This window comes from Balaenoptera borealis (genome assembly GCF_965194805.1).
Source record: "Balaenoptera borealis genome assembly, chromosome: 6".
Taxonomy (NCBI): domain Eukaryota; kingdom Metazoa; phylum Chordata; class Mammalia; order Artiodactyla; family Balaenopteridae; genus Balaenoptera; species Balaenoptera borealis.
The window spans coordinates 37426517-37444905 of record NC_138863.1 but is presented as its reverse complement, the minus strand read 5'-3'; the positions used below and the strand labels follow the sequence as shown (position 1 = coordinate 37444905).

The window sequence follows — 18389 nt, the reverse complement described above, 5'->3', positions numbered from 1 at the left end:
TAGAATTTGTTACAAGGTAGTGGTAGATTTCATTTCCTGAGGTGACTTGAAAAATGTCTTTCTCATGTCACCTTCCTTTAATGTACCATTAAGTGAAATGAACATAAAGAATGTTAATAGGATTGTTTCAGGATTAGTGCCTGATACTGATGTATCTAAAATTGTGGTTAGTAGCAGAAAGCATTTATCAACACTGTTGCGTATAGAAGACCCAGACCCACTTTTGAAAATATATCAGTAGCTGTATGGAACTTTCTACTTTACTTTCTTCGTAAGCTATTTTGGATGTAAACGAGTCCCAGTTGGAAGTAAGGACTGCAGATTTGACCCAGTAAGTGTAATGATTAGAATCGGTAATGTTCCATTGTGGAACCCTAGTTCCATCTGCTTATGAAAAAAAGATTATGGGTAATTATAATTAGGAATTCAGTGTGCGGCAGTGGATTAGATGTGAAAGGAATGATTGCTGAAAGCCACTGATAATGGAGGGAGGCATAAGGAGTGTGAAAATTTCATCTGGGACCTGTGCAGCACACTTTATTAATTAGTGACTCAATCCATTTATATCCTGCAGGTAGAATTTCTATTATTTCTTGAATACTGAAAAATGCTTGGGCTCCAAATAGTGTTTCCCAGTATAATTTGTACTACCCGCACGTAACAAAGAGATGTCACCCATTCACATCCTCTATAATGACCTCTAACAGTAAAGGATAGTAGAGGTAGGGAGAGGAGCAGCTGTTACTGAAGAGGGGAGAGGGTGAGAAGGGAGCTAAGGGGAATTGGTGAAATATACACTCACTGGTGGATAGTCTGAGAGAGTGGGAGACACTGGTTTAGGAATTATCAAACCATTCCTCTCATTCGAATGCATTATTAAGGTCAATAGATATGTTGACTCCTAACTTTTTACACTCCATACATATTGCAGGATACTGAGAGAGATGGCATTTCACCCTTTGTTGCACGACAGTGGTTAGACTTCACTAAATTACAGCTCCCTTCCTCTTCATTTGAGTACATTTAACAGTACTAGTTGTACATGTAAGTAGTTTATATAATACTGTTGTGATGAATTCTTTCTTTTTTTCTTTTTCTTTTATTGAGATATAGTTGATGTACAATACTATATAAGTTACAGTTGTACAGCATAGTGATTCACAATTTTTAAGGTTTATACTCCGTTTATAGTTATTATAAAATATTGGCTATATTTCCCATGTTGTACAATATATTCTTGTAGCTTATTTATTTTATACATAATAGTTTGTACCTCTTAGTCCCCTACTCCTGTCTTACCCCTCACTTCTTCCCTCTCCTCACTGGTAACCAGTAGTTTGTTCACTATATCTGTGAGTCTGTTTCCTTTTTTTTTTTCCACATTGGCCACTTTTTAAAAATTGAAGTATAGTTGATTTACAATGTTGTGTTAGTTTCAGGCGTACAGCAAAGTGATTCAGATATATATATGTTATTTGTGTTCGTATTTATATACATATCCTTTTCGGATTCTTTTCCATTATAGGTTATTACAAGATACTGAATATAGTTTCTTGAGCTGTACAGTAGGCCCTCGTTGTTTATCTATTTTATATACAGTAGTTTGTATCTGCTAATCCCAAACTCCTAATTTATCCTTCCCCACACCTTTCCCCTTTGGTAATCATAAGTTGGTTTTCTACGTCTGTGAGTCTACTTCTGTTTTGTAAATAAGTTCATTTGTATCATTTTTTTTTAGATTTTCCACATATAAGTGATATCGTACGATACTTGTCTTTCTCTTTCTGACTTACTTCACTTAGTATGATAATGTCTAGGTCCATCCATGTTGCTGCAGATGGCATTATTTCACTCTTTTTTATGGCTGAGTAATATTCCATTGTGTGTGTGTGTGTGTGTGTGCATGTGTGTATGTGTGTATACACACATACACACACACACACACATCTTCTTTATCCATTCCTCTGTCAGTGGACAATTAGGTTGATACCATGTCTTGGCTATTGTAAATAGTGCTGCTATAAACACTGGTGCTCCATGTATCTTTTTGAATTAGGGTTTTCATCTTTTTCAGGTATTTGTGCAGGAGTGGGATTGCTGGGTCATATGGTAACTCTACTCTTAGTTTTTTACGGAACCTCCATACTGTTCTCTACAGTGGCTGCACCAGTTTACATTCCCACCAACAGTGTGGGAGGGTTTCCTTTTCTCCACACCCTTGCCAGCACTTGTTATTTGTGTTCTTTTTAATGAAAGCATTCGGACAAGTGTGAGGTGATATCTCATTGTGGTTTTAATTTGCATTTCTCCAATGATTAGTGATGTTGAACATCTTTTCACACGCCTTCTCCTTTGTGTGTTTCATGTGTATGTTTTCTTTGGAAAAATGTCTGTTCAGGTCTTCTGCCCATTTTTTTAAATTTGATGGTTTGTTTTTTGATGTTGAGTTGTATGAGCTGTTTATATATGTTGGATATTTATCCCTAATCGGTCATGTTATTTGCAAATATTTTCTCCCATTTAGTAGGTTGTCTTTTTGTTTTCTTGATGGTTTCCTTTGCTGTGCAAAATATTTTAAGTCTAATTAAGTCCCATTTGTTTATTTTTGCTTTTATTTCCTTTGCTTTAGGAGACAGATCCCCCCAAATATTGCTACAATTTATATCAAAGAGTGTTCTGCCTATGTTTTCTTCTAGGAGTTTTATGGTTTCTGGTCTTACAGTTAGGTCTTTAATCCATTCTGAGTTTATTTTTGTATATGGTGTGAGAAAATGTTCTAATTTCATTCTTTTACATGTGGCTGTCCAGTTTTCCCAGCACAACTTATTGAAGAGACTGTCTTTTTTCCATTGTATATTCTTCTCTCCTTTGTCATAGTTTAACTGACCATAAGTGTGTGGGTTTATTTCTGGGCTCTCTATTCTGTTCCATTGAAACATGTGTCCATTTTTTGTGCCGGTACTGTACTGTAGCCTTTTTGATTACTGTAGCATTGTAGTATAGTCTGAAGTCAGGGCACATGATTCCTCCAGCTCTGTTCTTTTTTATCAAGATTTTTTTGGCTATTCAGTGTCTTTTGTGTTTCCATACAGATTTTAAAACTGTTTGTTCTAGTTCTGTGAAAAATGCCGTTGGTATTTTGATAGGGATTGCATTGAATCTGTAGACTGCTTTGGGTTGTATGGTCATTTTAACAATGTTAGATGAATCCTTTGTTAAAGCAAGAAGTCCTTTATAACACAAATAGAAACCCTTTATTAAGTTCTCTACATTTGAATGGATACTGGGCTTTTCTCAAAGTTGCCTACAATTATATGTAATTATTAATCTCTGGGAATCTGGAATTATACTAATTCAAGTTAAGGTATTGAAACAATATGGTTTCAATATACAGATATTCTTAACATGGAACTATCACATAATTATATGCGATGTCTACTTAAAAAAGTGTACAAAGTTGAATATCCTGATTTGGTACAGTGTTATTAAATTTCCTTGACCATAAAAATCACTTGAGGTGGGGGTGGGATATCACTTGTTAAAAATTTGTGTTCCTGGGACCTACCTCAGACCTACTGAATCAAATGGGTAGGACCTGGCAATACATTATTTTAATGAGCGATCTTAAATGATTTTTTATGGTCAGGATATGGGGAATTGGATAAAGGTAGTCAAAAGGTACAAACTATTAGAAAAAAAACCAACCCAAGTTTCTGAACCCCACCCCAGATTCAGTGGGTCTGGAGTGGAGCCTGAAAATCTGCATTTTTGACGAATTCCCCTGTGATGCTGTCACTGCTGGTCCAGGCACCACACTTTGGGAACCACTGATGTAGCAGAAAGAATGCAAATTTGAGACCAGATACATCTGGGTTCCAATCCTATTTGTTAGCTGGGAAGCTTTAGTATAGTTACTTAGTAACCCTTAGCTTTTTTCTCTTCTTTCTCTATTTTCAGGTTTCTTGTGTGTACTTAAATAAGTTTTTGCATACATTATGCGTATACATGTATATGTATTGTGCTTGTGAAGTTCAGTGTAAGCTACCTTGGTTAAATATGGACTACAGATGGATACTGAGAAGGAGAAGACAGAAATTAGAGGAAGAGAGGAGGCTGAAAAGGGGGTGAGGAGGTGGTGAACAGTCAGCAAAGTAATAACTGGGCTGTAATAACCACATCTTAGTAAAACAACATAATCTGAGTTCAGCTCAAGTATACAGGGTGAATCTAGTAAAAGTCAAGCTAACTGTGTGAGAAGAGAAAGGTCACTTGACTGTATGAGTTTGATAGCACTGATGAATCTGAATGCTTTGTCTGAATCATTACTGTCAAGATTCTGTAAGTTTAGATACTGAAGAGAAGAAATTAATATTGAAATGGAGAAACCAATCATCCGAGAGCTGTTTCCCATGTCAGTTGAGGATAAAATCACTGCTACCTGTTCTCCTTACACACATGACTAATGTGACATTTGTAAATTTAGTTGAGTTCTAAGAAAGAAATATAGCCATCACATTCAGGGATCAAACACCATTATTTAAACATGAATACTTTGTTCCATAATTTCTCATAAAGTCAAACATTTAAGAAGTTTTTTTTTCTCATGATATGAGAAGGAGAAACCAATTTGAGTACAAAGATCCAATGCTCATGTAGAAGCCATATATTATATGGAGATTGTATTCTTATGGAATTGAACTCCTAGAGTAGCTGTTAAGAGAAAGGGCCCAGGAGTCAGATGCCTGGTTCAAATCTTGCTTATACCTCTTAGGCAGGGCCCTTAGGACAGTGCTTGCACTGTAGTAGATGCTCAATAAGCTAATAATAATAATAGTCATAGCACACAGCCATGGAATTTCTACAAGCTTTTATTCAATATTTATCGAGTGCCTACAAGGTGCCAGGCATGGTCCTAGGCACTGGGGACATCTACTCTCAGGGAGCTCTGGAAGGTAGGCAATAAACTTGAGAATGAGGAAGTTACTATAATAATACTAGATGCTAAAGATGGAGCAATGATCAAAACAAAAACAAAATCCTTATCTTTGCAAACTTCCATTACAGTACCTTATATTTAAGTTTGTTCACATTATTCTGGCTCATTACAGCTAGCTGATAATTTAGATTTCCTGACTAGAGTTTTCTGCTTTAACCAGAAGACTGAGTTCCTTAATTCGATGATTTAGAGGTTAGTTTGCAACTTAAAAAAATTGTCCATTTTAATCCTCTTTTAGGCATTAATAGATTTTGTCCATATTACCAGTGCAAATAACTGTGAACTTTCTATGTGTTTACTCTCTACTTGATGACTTAGCCACAATTTAAGACTTAGCCACAATTAAAATATTGTAACTATAATTTTAAAATTTAGGTTTACTTTATATCTTAGGAATTCCATTATTTATAATCTAGTAATTTCCATTTTCTTGAGGACAGATTTGACTACAAAATCTAGGAAGCTATTGATTCCTGCCAACCTCATCATTTTCATAGTCTTATGTTTGAAAATTTAAGCAAAATTTGTTTCCTGAGCCAAAAGGAGAGTACTATCCTAGTCTTGACAAAATATACCAAAATTATGTTAATTATTATTGGTGACTCATTTAAGACTGTACTTTTCTTCTGTAAGATTGTAACTAATTTGAAGCAAAGACTGAATGAAAGTCTTTATATTTTGCAGACAAAAGAGCACACATTTGTCCTCAGGCATGTGAATTGTTGGAACAAATAATTGCAGGCGACTGTCTGGTATGGGGAAGATTATGGAGGCAGAATCATTAACGGGCTGGGCAGATTTCTTTCTGGCCCAGAGACCAGCACCAGTTTCTCTATGACACACAGAAGACACTGAAACGTTGTTTCCCCTCTAGTCTACCCACCTGGAGGATATTTGACATGATCAGTAGCATACTTTAGATGGATAGATTTGCCTGTGGACGTGAATTAACAGAGCTCCACAGAAGCCCCCAAATCAGGGGGCAAAACAGCATAGTGATAGCAAGAAAACACAAGACTAGAAACTAGAAATGCAACATAGAAGACTGGAGGGAGGCAGCAAAGATTTCTTCTTTAAGAATGCAGATGCACATGCACATATTATGTACACCCTGCACTGTGGGAATAGTGGAATGCTCCAAATCCTCTAAGATTAATGTCTGAAACATTTATATTAACATATTTCCATACATATTTCCATACAAGTACAAATATAAGATTTTTAGAAATTTCATGTAATGCCTGAAACATTTATATTAACATATTTCCATACATATTTCCATACAAATACAAATATGATTTTTAGAAATTTCATGTAATGTCTGAAACATTTATATTAACATATTTCCATACATATTTCCATACAAATACAAATATGATTTTTAGAAATTTCATGTAATGTCTGAAACATTTATATTGACATATTTCCATACATATTTCCATACAAATACAAATATAAGATTTTTAGAAATTTCATGTAATGTCTGAAACATTTATATTAACATATTTCCATACAAATAACCCAATGAAAGTTTAGTATTAGTTGTTTTGTTTGTTTTTTTATACTGCAGGTTCTTATTAGGCATCAGTTTTATACACATCAGTGTATACATGTCAATCCCAATCGCCCAATTCAGCACACCACCATCCCCACCCCACCGCAGTTTTCCCCCCTTGGTGTCCATATGTCCATTCTCTACATCTGTGTCTCAACTTCTGCCCTGCAAACTGGCTCATCTGTACCATTTTTCTAGGTTCCGCATACATGCATTAATATACGATATTTGTTTTTCTCTTTCTGACTTACTTCACTCTGTATGACAGTCTCTAGATCCATCCACGTCTCAACAAATGACTCAATTTTGTTCCTTTTTATGGCTGAGTAATATTCCATTGTATATATGTACCACATCTTCTTTATCCATTCGTCTGTTGATGGGCATTTAGGTTGCTTCCATGACCTGGCTATTGTAAATAGTGCAAATCCTCTAAGATTAGAACAGAGAGAAGCACTCTCTCATCATTTGAAGGAATGAGAAAAAATTTTTAGGGTGTAAGACTAGTATAGAGAGAAATTTTGCATCTTCTGTGGTAGTCCTCTCTGGATTGGTTTAGGTATCACCTTGCCAGAAAACCTTTACAGGAAACTTCTTTAGAAAACTTCTTTCTTCAGTTTAGAAAATGACTTTAGTCCGAGCATACTCTCAACCCAGGATTGGTAAGGCTAATCACTTGTCCAGTCCACATGAATAAGAAAGTCAGAAAAAGCTATTTCAAATCTTGATAATCTTTTTCTTACAGAATTCTCTCCAATAATTGCTTGATAAATGTCAATTCAGTGAAATGACTTTTATATTTAGAATCTTGGTAAAAAATTTTTTCCCCATATTCTTCAGATTGGTTTTTTAAAAAAAAACTTCTCCAAATATCTGGCTTGTGAATGACTCATTATCTTGTCACCCTGTTTGTGTTTCCTTTGTCATTCATAAAAGGGTTGTATTGTTTGGCTTTATGCAAGGATGCTGATTGAGCACCTGCGAATGTTTGCTTTATTGGCATTGACAGAGAAGAGAGAAAATTATTTGTTTCACTGACAATGAATTATTGCATCTGTTTGTGGCTGTTAAATAATTTAATAGAATTTATAGGGCCTGTTTTCCCTTAGTTAAACTGCAGGCAAATATAGGTCTCTGACTCATCTTGGATACAAATGTAGAAGAAAGCCATCCTCTTAATTCATCTTTTGCCAGTTTAGATGTTGTTAAGACACTGAGTGATCTTATGTTACATCCTTTTTACATTTAAGTTGAATGTCTTTATATTTTATTTTATTTTTTAAAATTTTATTTATTTATGACTGTGTTGGGTCTTCGTTGCTGCACGTGGGCTTCCTCTAGTTGCGGTGAGCGGGGGCTACTCTCATTGCAGTGTCTTCTCTTGTTGCGGAGCATGGGCTCTAGGTGCGAGGGCTTCAGTAGTTGTGGCTCATGGGCTCTAGAGCGCAGGCTCAGTAGTTGTGGCACACGGGCTTAGTTGCTCTGCGGCATGTGAGAGCTTCCCGGACCAGGGCTCGAACCCGTGTCCCCTGCATTGGCAGGCAGATTCTTAATCACTGCGCCACCAGGGAAGCCCCTGAATGTCTTTAATTTAAACTTTAGACAAGGGAAAGACTGTTACACAATAAAATTAAAAGGAATGTACAATGATTTCCCATATACCCCTTGCCCCCATACATGTACAGCCTCCTCCATTACCAACATCCCTCACCAGAGTCGTATATATGTCACAATCTATAAACCTACATTGACACATCATTATCACTCAAAATCCAGAGTTTACCTTAGGGTTCACTCTTGGTGTTATACATTCTATGGGTTTGGACAAATGTATAAGGACATGTATACACTGTTATAGTATCATACAGAGTATTTTCACTTCCCTAAACATCTTCTGTGCTCTGTCTATTCATCCCTCCCCCAACCTCAACCCCTGAGAACCACTGATCTTTTTACTGTCTTCCTAATTTGCCTTTTCCAGAATGTCATATAGTTGGAATCATACAGTATGGAGTGTTTTCTCATTGACTTCTTTCACTTAGTAATATGCATTTCAGGTTCCTCCATGTCTTTTCATGGCCTGATAGCTCATTTCTTTTTAGCACTGAATAATATTCCATTGTCTGGATGTATCACAGTTTATCTATTCACCTACTGAAAGATATCTTGGTTGCTTCCAAACTTGGGCAACTATGAATAAAGCTAATATAAACATTCATGTGTAGGTTTTTGTGTAGATATAAGTTTTCAGCTCCTTTGGATAAATACCAAGGAGTGTGATTGCTGGATCATATGGTAAGATTATGCTTAGCTTTTTAAGAAACCACCAAACTGTCTTCCAAAGTAGTTGTACCATTTTGCATTCCACCAGCAATGAGTGAGAGTTCCTGTTGCTCCACATCCTTGTCAGCATTTGGTGTTGTCAGTATTCTGCATTTTGGCCATTCTAATTGGTGTGTTGTGCTATCTCATTGCTGTTTTAATTTGCATTTTCCTGATGATATATAATGTGAAACATCTTACTTTTCATCTGTATATCTTCTTTGATGAGATGTCTGTGAAGGTCTTTGGTCCATTTTTTAATAGGTTTGTTTGTTTTCTTTTTTTTTTTTTTTATAATTATAAATTTGTCAAGTTGGGAAGTTTATCTTTTTTTTTTTTAATTAATTTATTTATTTAATTATGGCTGTGTTGGGTCTTCGTTTCTGTGCGAGGGCTTCCTCTAGTTGTGGCAAGCGGGGGCCACTCTTCATCGCGGTGCACGGGCCTCTCACTATCGCGGCCTCTCTTGTTGCGGAGCACAGGCTCCAGACGCGCAGGCTCAGTAATTGTGGCTCACGGGCCTAGTTGCTCCGCGGCATGTGGGATCTTCCCAGACCAGGGCTCGAACCCGTGTGCCCTGCATTGGCAGGCAGATTCTCAACCACTGCGCCACCAGCGAAGCCCTGTTTGTTTTCTTATTGTTGACTTTGAAGTGTTCTTTGTGTATTTTGGATAACAGCCCTATTTCAAATGTGTCTTTTACAAATATTTTCTCCCAGTCTTTAGCTTGCTTTCTCATTCTCTTATATTACTTTTTTTTTAAATAGCGTGTCTATTACATAATAGTAGTGATTATATCAAATTGCTAATTACATTAAATATCAAAGTGTTAGGTATTATGACTGAAAATTTCAAAGAATTTCATTTATCTAGTGGAAATCCTAAGGTTACTGATTTCACCACAAATTCATGACAACTAGAAGCCAAATCGAACCTCAACAATGCCTGACAATCATTCTTCTAGTAAGTTATTCTCTGACTTGCCACAGGGATTAATATTACCCAAATCATATACTCATATTCTCTCAAGTAGAGAGGGATATTGGCTCAGATACTGATGTCTGGGAGTATCTAGCTGAATCTAGAGCAAGAAAAAGTTATCAGGAGCCTTTTTTCTTTCTATGTTTTAGTTCTGTGTTCCTCAGGTTTTCTTCCCAAATGAGATAAAGTTGGGTGCCAGTAGTTCCAGACTTACATCCCCCCATGTTAGGAGCCCTAGAGGAAAAAGTGTGCTTCTTTCCCTGGGGCTTCTTTTTTCCCAGTGGTTTCATCAAAAGTTCTGCGATTGGGTTTCACTGGGTTGAAACAATGATTAATGCAAGAGTGGTGAATGCTTCAGTTGAGCAGACCTGGGCAAAACCACCCCCAGGATCTAGGTTGAAGGGGAAGGGAGTGGAGCATCAGTTCCATCTCTAGACCATAGACTGTGAGTGGGGAAAGGTGATTCCCTGAGGAATAGGAGGGTGAATGGAGGATGAGCCAGCAAAAACAACCCAAGACTGTTTCTGCTCTTGTCAGACCTCTGATTTTCCTTATCTCCTTCTCTATCCTCAACAAATGACTGTGCCTTATTCTTTAGAGATAAAATAGAGGCACCAGGTGGGACTTCCCTTATTTTACCACCACTCATCCCTCTCATCTAATATTTTTGCACTCATCCTCTTTTTCTTTCCTGCTATAATTTCTATTATTAAAGCTATTTTCTCCACATGAGCCCTGGATCTCTTTCTATCCCTCTTCTCAGTTATCCTTCCCACACCCCGTTGTCCTTATCTTCAGTTGCTCTGTCTTTCTTTCCCCTTGGTACAATAGCAAAAACATATTTAAAACCTCTTTGATTCATATCTCTCTCCAGCCATTGCTCTTTCTCTCAACTCCCTTCCTCAGCCAAAGTTTTGTGTTCTCTACACATTAATTCTTCAATCTACTGCTTTCTATTCTCTATATCCACTGCTTCACCACTCCGCTGATGCTGCTCATTCTAAGACCACCAATAGCATTCGTGTTATCAAATCTAGTGGACATCTCTTTTCTTTTATTTAATGCTTATTTATTTATTTATTTATTTATGGCTGTGTTGGGTCTTCGTTGTTGCACGTGGGCTTTCTCTAGTTGCGGCGAGCGGGGGCTACTCTTCGCTGCGGTGTGCAGGCTTCTCATTGCGGTGGCTTCTCTTGCTGTAGAGCACGGGCTCTAGGCGTGCGGGTTTCAGTAGTTGTGGCACGTGGGCTCAGTAGTTGTGGCACATGGGCTCTAGAGCACAGGCTCAGTAGTTGTGGCGCACGGGCTTAGTTGCTTCGCGGCATGTGGGGTCTTCCTGGACCAGGGCTCAAACCCGTGTCCCCCTGCATTGGCAGGCAGATTCTTAACCATTGCACCACCAGGGAAGTCCCTGGACATCTCTTTTCATCTTACTAGACTTCTTCCTAACATTCACCACAGCTGACCACCCCTTCCTTCTTGCAATGTTCTCTTTTCTTGGCTGTCATGACAACATACTCTTCTGGCTTCCTCCTACTGCTTTGGCTTTCATTATCCATCTCCTTTGTAACTGATCTCAAAATATACTTTCCCAAAGGTCAGTGCTAGATATGCTTCTCTTTTTATTTTGCCTTTCTCCCTTAAGTTATTTCATCCAGTTCTATGGCTTCAGATACCACAATTAACTTGACAGTTCCCAATTGCCAAATTTATGTTGAACCCACATTTCTATCCTGAGGTCTAGTTCTCTTTTTGCAACTGCATTCTCAACACCTCCAGAGCCACTCACAAATCTGCTCTTTTTTTATTTCTACAAATGGCTCCTCCAATCCCTCCACTGCTCAAACCAGAGATCTGGGGGTCATTTGTGGTAATCCCTTCTTCCTTTCCCCATTTCCCATTTCAGTTCCAGTAAGTCCTCAAAAAACCCACTTCTCTCTTATTCCCACCCCATTTAGTATACTTGGATCTCCTGCAATCACCATCTAAGGGATCGCTCCCTTAATAGTTCTGTGTCCCCAGATTCGTTATCCAGCAGCTAGAGATATTTTCAATGTACGAACTTTCACCTTTCTGGCTTAAAATCTCAATGGAATAAACTCCAGATTTTTTCAGAAATGGCTTTCACAGCCTCATCTGATTTGCCTTCTGCTTGCCTCTCCAGCTTCATTTTTTTTCCCCCCTCTTCTCTCATTTGCTACACTGGTCTGCATTACTATGGTTACCTCAAGATCTTCCCATGTTATTTCTTCTGCATAGAATATTCTTCCCACTCTATTTGCCTGGCAATTTCCCTAGTTTAAATGCCAGTTCCTCAGGGGACTTGTAGGACCCCACTCCAATCTAAGTTAGCCCCTGTACCTAAAATACTTTCTTTCAGAGCATTTCTTATAATTTTTAATAATATGTTTATGAGATTATTCTTTAACATATCTTTCTACTACAAGTGACATTATGATACACCTATTACCCAGCTGAGTGCGTACCTACTCACCTGGATGAGTGCCTGACACTAAATTGGGGCTCCATAAATTTATGTTGAAAGAATTTAAAATATTCTAAAATTATCTTCCATACTGTATCCTCTTTTTGTGGTCTTTCTTCTTGAGGGGCATTTTTGCCAAGTAAAATAGCACAGTTGGGAGGAGATAACTAGTAAAGTGACAGTCCCCTTTATTCAACATTGGGTGAGAGAAAATAGCTAGAGTTGTAAAACTTGCATTCCTTACCATGGTGAAGGGGTGAGAAAATACGCAGAAAAGTAGAGCAGTAAAATGGAGAGGTAATGTGAGTTTATAGAAAAAAATTCAATCAGGAATAGGACTGTCTGATTTGGAGTTCAACTCTGCCACTGATTTACATGTTTTTGGCAAGTCATTCAGTCCTTTTGTATCTTGGATTTTCTCACCTTTAAAATCTTGTGGCGATTTCATGAGAAAACAAATGTGGAAGCCCTTTGCAAAGTATAAAACTTCTTAAAAACGTCAGATGCTCTTACTCTCCTTATTTTGATTTTCATTTATGAATATAAAGTGATTTTACTTGGAGGTTTTTAAACGAATAATGAATTTAGTTAATCTCAGAGTAGGACTAGCTGTCACTCTCTTTCAGTTTATAAAATTACTATTAAGAAACCACCTAGGGCTTCCCCGGTGGCACAGTGGTTGAGAATCTGCCTGCCAATGCATGGGACACGGGTTCGAGCCCTGGTCTGGGAAGATCCCACATGCCGGAGCAACTAGGCACGTGAGCCACAACTGCTGAGCCTGCGCATCTGGAGCCTGTGCTCTGCAACAAGAGAAGCCGCAATAGTGAAAGGCCTGCGCACCGTGATGAAGAGTGGCCCCCGCTTGCCCCAACTAGAGAAAGCCCTCGCACAGAAACGAAGACCCAACACAACCAAAAAATAAATAAATAAATAAATAAATTAATTAATTAATTAATTAATTAAAAAAAAAAAAAAGAAACCACCTAGTGATGATAATATGAAAGTAAATGTAGTGAATTCATTATGGATCTACTTTTTAATTCTTTACAAGCTTTCCTGATAGTACTACTGATTAAATTTAAATATGTTGTGGTATCAAGTTTCTTTTTCTAAGAGATTAATCAGAGATTAAGCTATTTGTAAATTGCTATGCCTTTTCATTGTGAAGTGTTTACTAGAAATGCTGTTTTAAGAAAAGGGTTATAGATTATAAATGGTTTCATTAAGTATTTTACTTCTGTCCTTCTACCAGTTTTATAGTAATACATGACTTTAATGTTCTTTTACTGACAATAGAAATGAGATCTAAGAGATGAAACTTTATTTTGAAACAAGTTTAATTTAACTGACCCAGCATGGCTTGGAAACCATGTTGCCCATGATCCTTTTATGATTAAGTACTAAAGAAGAATCCGTAATGTGAATATTTTTCTTTTATTTCTTCACGATGGGATTCACACTCCCTGGGATAAAATATCTTATCCTTTTCAGAGAACATTAGTAGATGTATTAGAAATGTAGCCTCTCAGGGGTGTGCCAGTCAGTTTCATCAACAAATGGGAATTCAAAGCTTTTTAGTAAAACTAATGACCTTATATAACAACAACAAAAAACCCCACACAATTCAAGTTGTGTTTTAAATATCTTTGTGTTCAGACAAATTGATAGCCTAGAGATCAGTATGTGTTAATTTATAGTCCTATAAAAGGCTGTGATGATCATCCCATTTTTAAAACTGCTAAGATGAGCAGGTCTATCTCAAATTTCATAAGGTTTTATAAACTTCTCTCAGTGCCAAGAAAGCAAGCCACCTGGCAGTTTTTTAAAACAGTGAGCCAATGCTTAGGAATATGCACCGTAATTGACTGTTAGTATCTCAACTGAATTTGGCTCAGATTTACAAGGGATATGAGAGCATTTTTATTCTAGTTACACTGCTTGTTGTTTCTTCTGATTATATTCTCATACTGCAGATTATATTCTCATGAGGCAACCATCCTGGTGGTAATTGAGCAGATTTAGTGTATTTTAACTTATTGACAACCATTATTTTTCCTGAAAGTGTAAAAATGATTCAGAAAAATATTTGCTATTTTAAGTAACATTCAAGGTAGAATATTGGGTTCATTAGTTAAATTTCCTAAGATTCACAAGTTAAATGTAGAGAGTTAAGTATAGTTGGTAGAAGAGTGTTCTAAGTGGCAAAGATGGACAAAAACAACTCTGTGAATTGGGGTTAGTTGAATTTAGATAAGAAACCTCTGTTAAAGAAGGGACTCTATAGCTATAATTAAAGCAATAAAGAAATGTGGATTAGGAGACAATGAAAGACACTTTTTGGGCACTACAATATGTTTTCCAAAGAAAGACTTGGGAGTGTGTTGAGGACAGAACACAAAGGCAAATTTGGGATTCATATCTGGACATGAAAATAGAGGATTAGGCCAAGGCTACCAGGGAAGAACTTTTAAGCCTACACTTTTTATTTAATGAAAATTGTTGAAATTTTGATAATTAGGATGTGTTCTCTGAAAGATTAAAGTTCTTGTAACCTATATGGAATTCTTACTGAATCCAATTTCTCTGAAGCATATTTAAGTCCTAATTTAACACAACAGATTTAAATCTCATTATCAGTGGAGTGCATTTAATTGAAATCAAATTGATTTAAACAACTAGTCAGGAAATCTGAGTTTAATCTCCTTTTCTTCCTCTGGGACCATTCATCTGCTTATATCTATTCTCAAAGCTTAGAGGTAGCAAAAGTTTGATTCCAAAGGAGATATACTATACATTTTCATTTAAATTGATTGTTTAAGTACTCATGAGGTTAAATTTACAGATATGCTACAAAATTGAATTGTGCTTTGGACATTCTTTTCACCAAGCTAATTAAAGTCAATAATTCTAAAGTGTAAGAGTCTAAAATAATTTCCAAATCAAAGACTTATGATATTTAGGGGATATTTTGTCATACTGTAATAGAGATACATTGACCTGTCCCAAGAATAGTAAATATTTAAAGTTTTGTATTTAACTGAAATAACATTAGTTATTTTAATATTTTAAAATATTATTTTAATAAAATAAGCTAATGTACTTTATGCCTCAAGTTAAGTCTTTAAAGATATATATCATTATCTCTATAAACTGCAACTTTCAGATAACTAATGAGGTAATTATGGAACTAATGCTATGGAAATATCTTTAATATGTTTTCTCATAATATATATTAATATATGTTAATTTTAAGTAATTTGAGCAAAACAGAGAAAACTAATTTCATAATTCTGCTTCTTTTCCCCTAGAAATAACCACTATTACCAGTTGGAATATATCCTTACAGATTTGTTATATATAAATGATGAGGTCTCATAATATGTAGTCTTTTATATTATCTATTTTTTAAGGACACATATACACACACACATACACACACACAGATTATAAGATTTATAAGATTTAAGATTTATAGATCTATGTCATCCATTATAAGAGCTTCATAGAGTCTTTTTGCATGAATGTACCATAATTTATTTTGCCAGTCCTTACTGGGGATAAGTGTTTAGTTTATTTCTAATTTTTTTAATATTACTGACAGAGTAGCACTGAACTGACATGTACTTTTTTTTTAAGATTTTTTTTATGGGGACCATTTTAAAAGCCTTTATTGAATTTGTTACAATATTGCTTTTGTTTTATGTTTTGGTTTTTTGGCCGTGAGGCATGTGGGATCTTAGCTCCCCGACCAGGGATCGAACCCATACCGCCTGGCTTGGAAGGCAAAGTCTTAACCCCTGGACTGCCAGGGAAGTCCCTGCCATGTACTTATATCTTTGCCCATTTGTTCAAATATTTCCTTAAGATAAAGTCTCAAAAATGATATTGCTGGATCAAAGTAGACACATCTTTAACATTTTAAAACATATTATCACATTGCCTTCTGAAAAAGTTGTACTATTTTATATTTAACAAAATTCCCATTTCCCCATAACCTCACATTTTTTAACCTTTGATAATTTGATATGCAAAAGTAATAATTTTATTTGTGTGTTTATAGTACCTGTAAGTATTTGTGTTTGAGCATCTTTTCATTAATTTTGAAGCAGTTGTATAATTTTGTGATTTGTCTTTTCCAAAATTAGTTTGCGAACACTTTTTATAAATCAAGAAATATATATCAAATATTTTTCAGTTTGAGATTTTTTTAAAAATTTGGACAAAGTTTTAAGTTTTTATGTGCTCATTTCCATCAGTCTTTTCCTCTATGGCTTGTGGCCTTGATTTATTTGTTAAGAAGAAATCTTCCCCACCCCAAAACTATAGAAATACATGGTTAAATCTTTTCTAGTACTTCCATGCTTTATTTCATCTTTAATCCATCTAAAATAATTTTTTGGCCTGGCATGAAACAGAAATCTACTTATATTTTTTGTTCAAATGAATAGTGAATTTTTCAACACTAATAATTGAATAATATATTGTTTCCTTCGTTATTTGAAATGCCACTTCCACCCCACCCCTTGAAACAATCCCACTGGGCTTTTCATCAGAATTTCATTGTATTTGTCTACCGCTTAGTGGAGAATTTGAGTTTTACCAATATTATCTTTCCAGCAACTTTTATGTTTTCATTTATTTGATCCTTCTTTTTCAACTTTAAATGAAATAAAATTCTATATATAATTTTTGCACATATCTTGTTAAATTTATTCTTGGCTTGTTTACAATATCTGTTGTTAATTTGAATGTGTTCCTCTCACTTCTACCCATCCCTGCCATTACATTTAGAAGCAGATTATTGTATAAGACAGCTATTAATTTTTTTACATTAACATTTTATTTGCCACCATCAGTTTTATTATTTCTAATAATTTTCAGTTGATCATTTTGAATTTTCTAGGTAAATAATTATCTTCTCCACAACTAGTCATGATCTTTCACCTTCTTTACAATATTTTATGCTTAATTTCTTATCCTTGCCTTATTGCTTTGGCTTAAGTACCTAGAATTATGTTAAAATATAGAGTAATATAGTAGCCTTTTGTTTCCATTTATTATTTTAATGGGAATTCTTCTAAATCTTTACCAGTTGGTATGATGTTTCCTTTAGGATTCTGAAATAGGATTTTGATCATGTGAAGGAAGTTATCTTCTTTTCTCAGTTTATTGAAAGTTTTCTTGGAATTAATGTTTATTGCCTTTGAGGAATTTATAGGTAGGAACATATTGTTTTTCTCTTTTAATCTATTTATTTATTGAATTACATTGATGGCTTGCTTAATGTTGATACATTCTTATATCCCTGGAATAAACCTGACTTTTTGAAAAATTGATTACTCTTTTAATATATTGCCATATTTTACTTATATTAATAAGTAAGATGGATCTATAATTCACTGTTTTGGAGTTTTATGCTTTTCAAAATGCTTTAGCATGCTTTATTTCCTTTGATCCTTGAGATAGCTGTATGAATTAGGCAGAAATTATATTATTCTGATAAATAAGAACAATAGATATAGATCTTTTTGCCTGTCACAAAGTCATACAAGTAGGTGGTGATCGTGACACTAAAATCCATTAGTCCCCAACCCAATGCTGTGGGGAGAAGAAATTTAATTATTTCAGTAATTTCTATAAGTAAGGTGTTTATGGACTTTTGAGTTTTATTATCTCAAATAAAAACAGTCCTTACATACTTTCCTTTTACATTTTTCTAAATTCAGACAATAGATTTGTTTCTGCTTTGACCAGGGAGCCTTCACTGGGTATCAGGGAGCCTTCACCCTAAATGAGTCTCTGTGCTGAGAATACACATTCTCTGAGTTCTGCCATCTGTTTGTTGTACATGGACAGATGCCGATATTCAGTTAAAGAGAGGTAATACAGTAAGGATTAAAGTGTTAGTTGCTACTAACCCATTCCAGAAGTTATGGATAAAACTTGAAACCTTTAATCAGATTCATCTTGATTTTCAAGTCAAGCTGGGTATTTGAGTCAAAGATTTTACATCTCTGTGGTAACAAGTACTGAAACCACATATTCTA

At 35.6% G+C, this 18389-nt stretch overlaps 1 protein-coding gene and 1 long non-coding RNA gene across 6 annotated transcripts in view; both read left to right on the top strand.

Annotated features, from left to right (window-relative positions):
• Positions 1-18389, top strand: part of PLCL1 (phospholipase C like 1 (inactive)) — a 388297-nt gene that overhangs the window by 282886 nt on the left and 87022 nt on the right. The gene's annotated exons all lie outside the window — the stretch shown is intronic.
• On the top strand, positions 6988-13297 carry LOC309631273. Its single transcript, XR_014246168.1, has 2 exons — positions 6988-9137; positions 9495-13297. It is a non-coding gene; the product is annotated as an uncharacterized lncRNA (long non-coding RNA).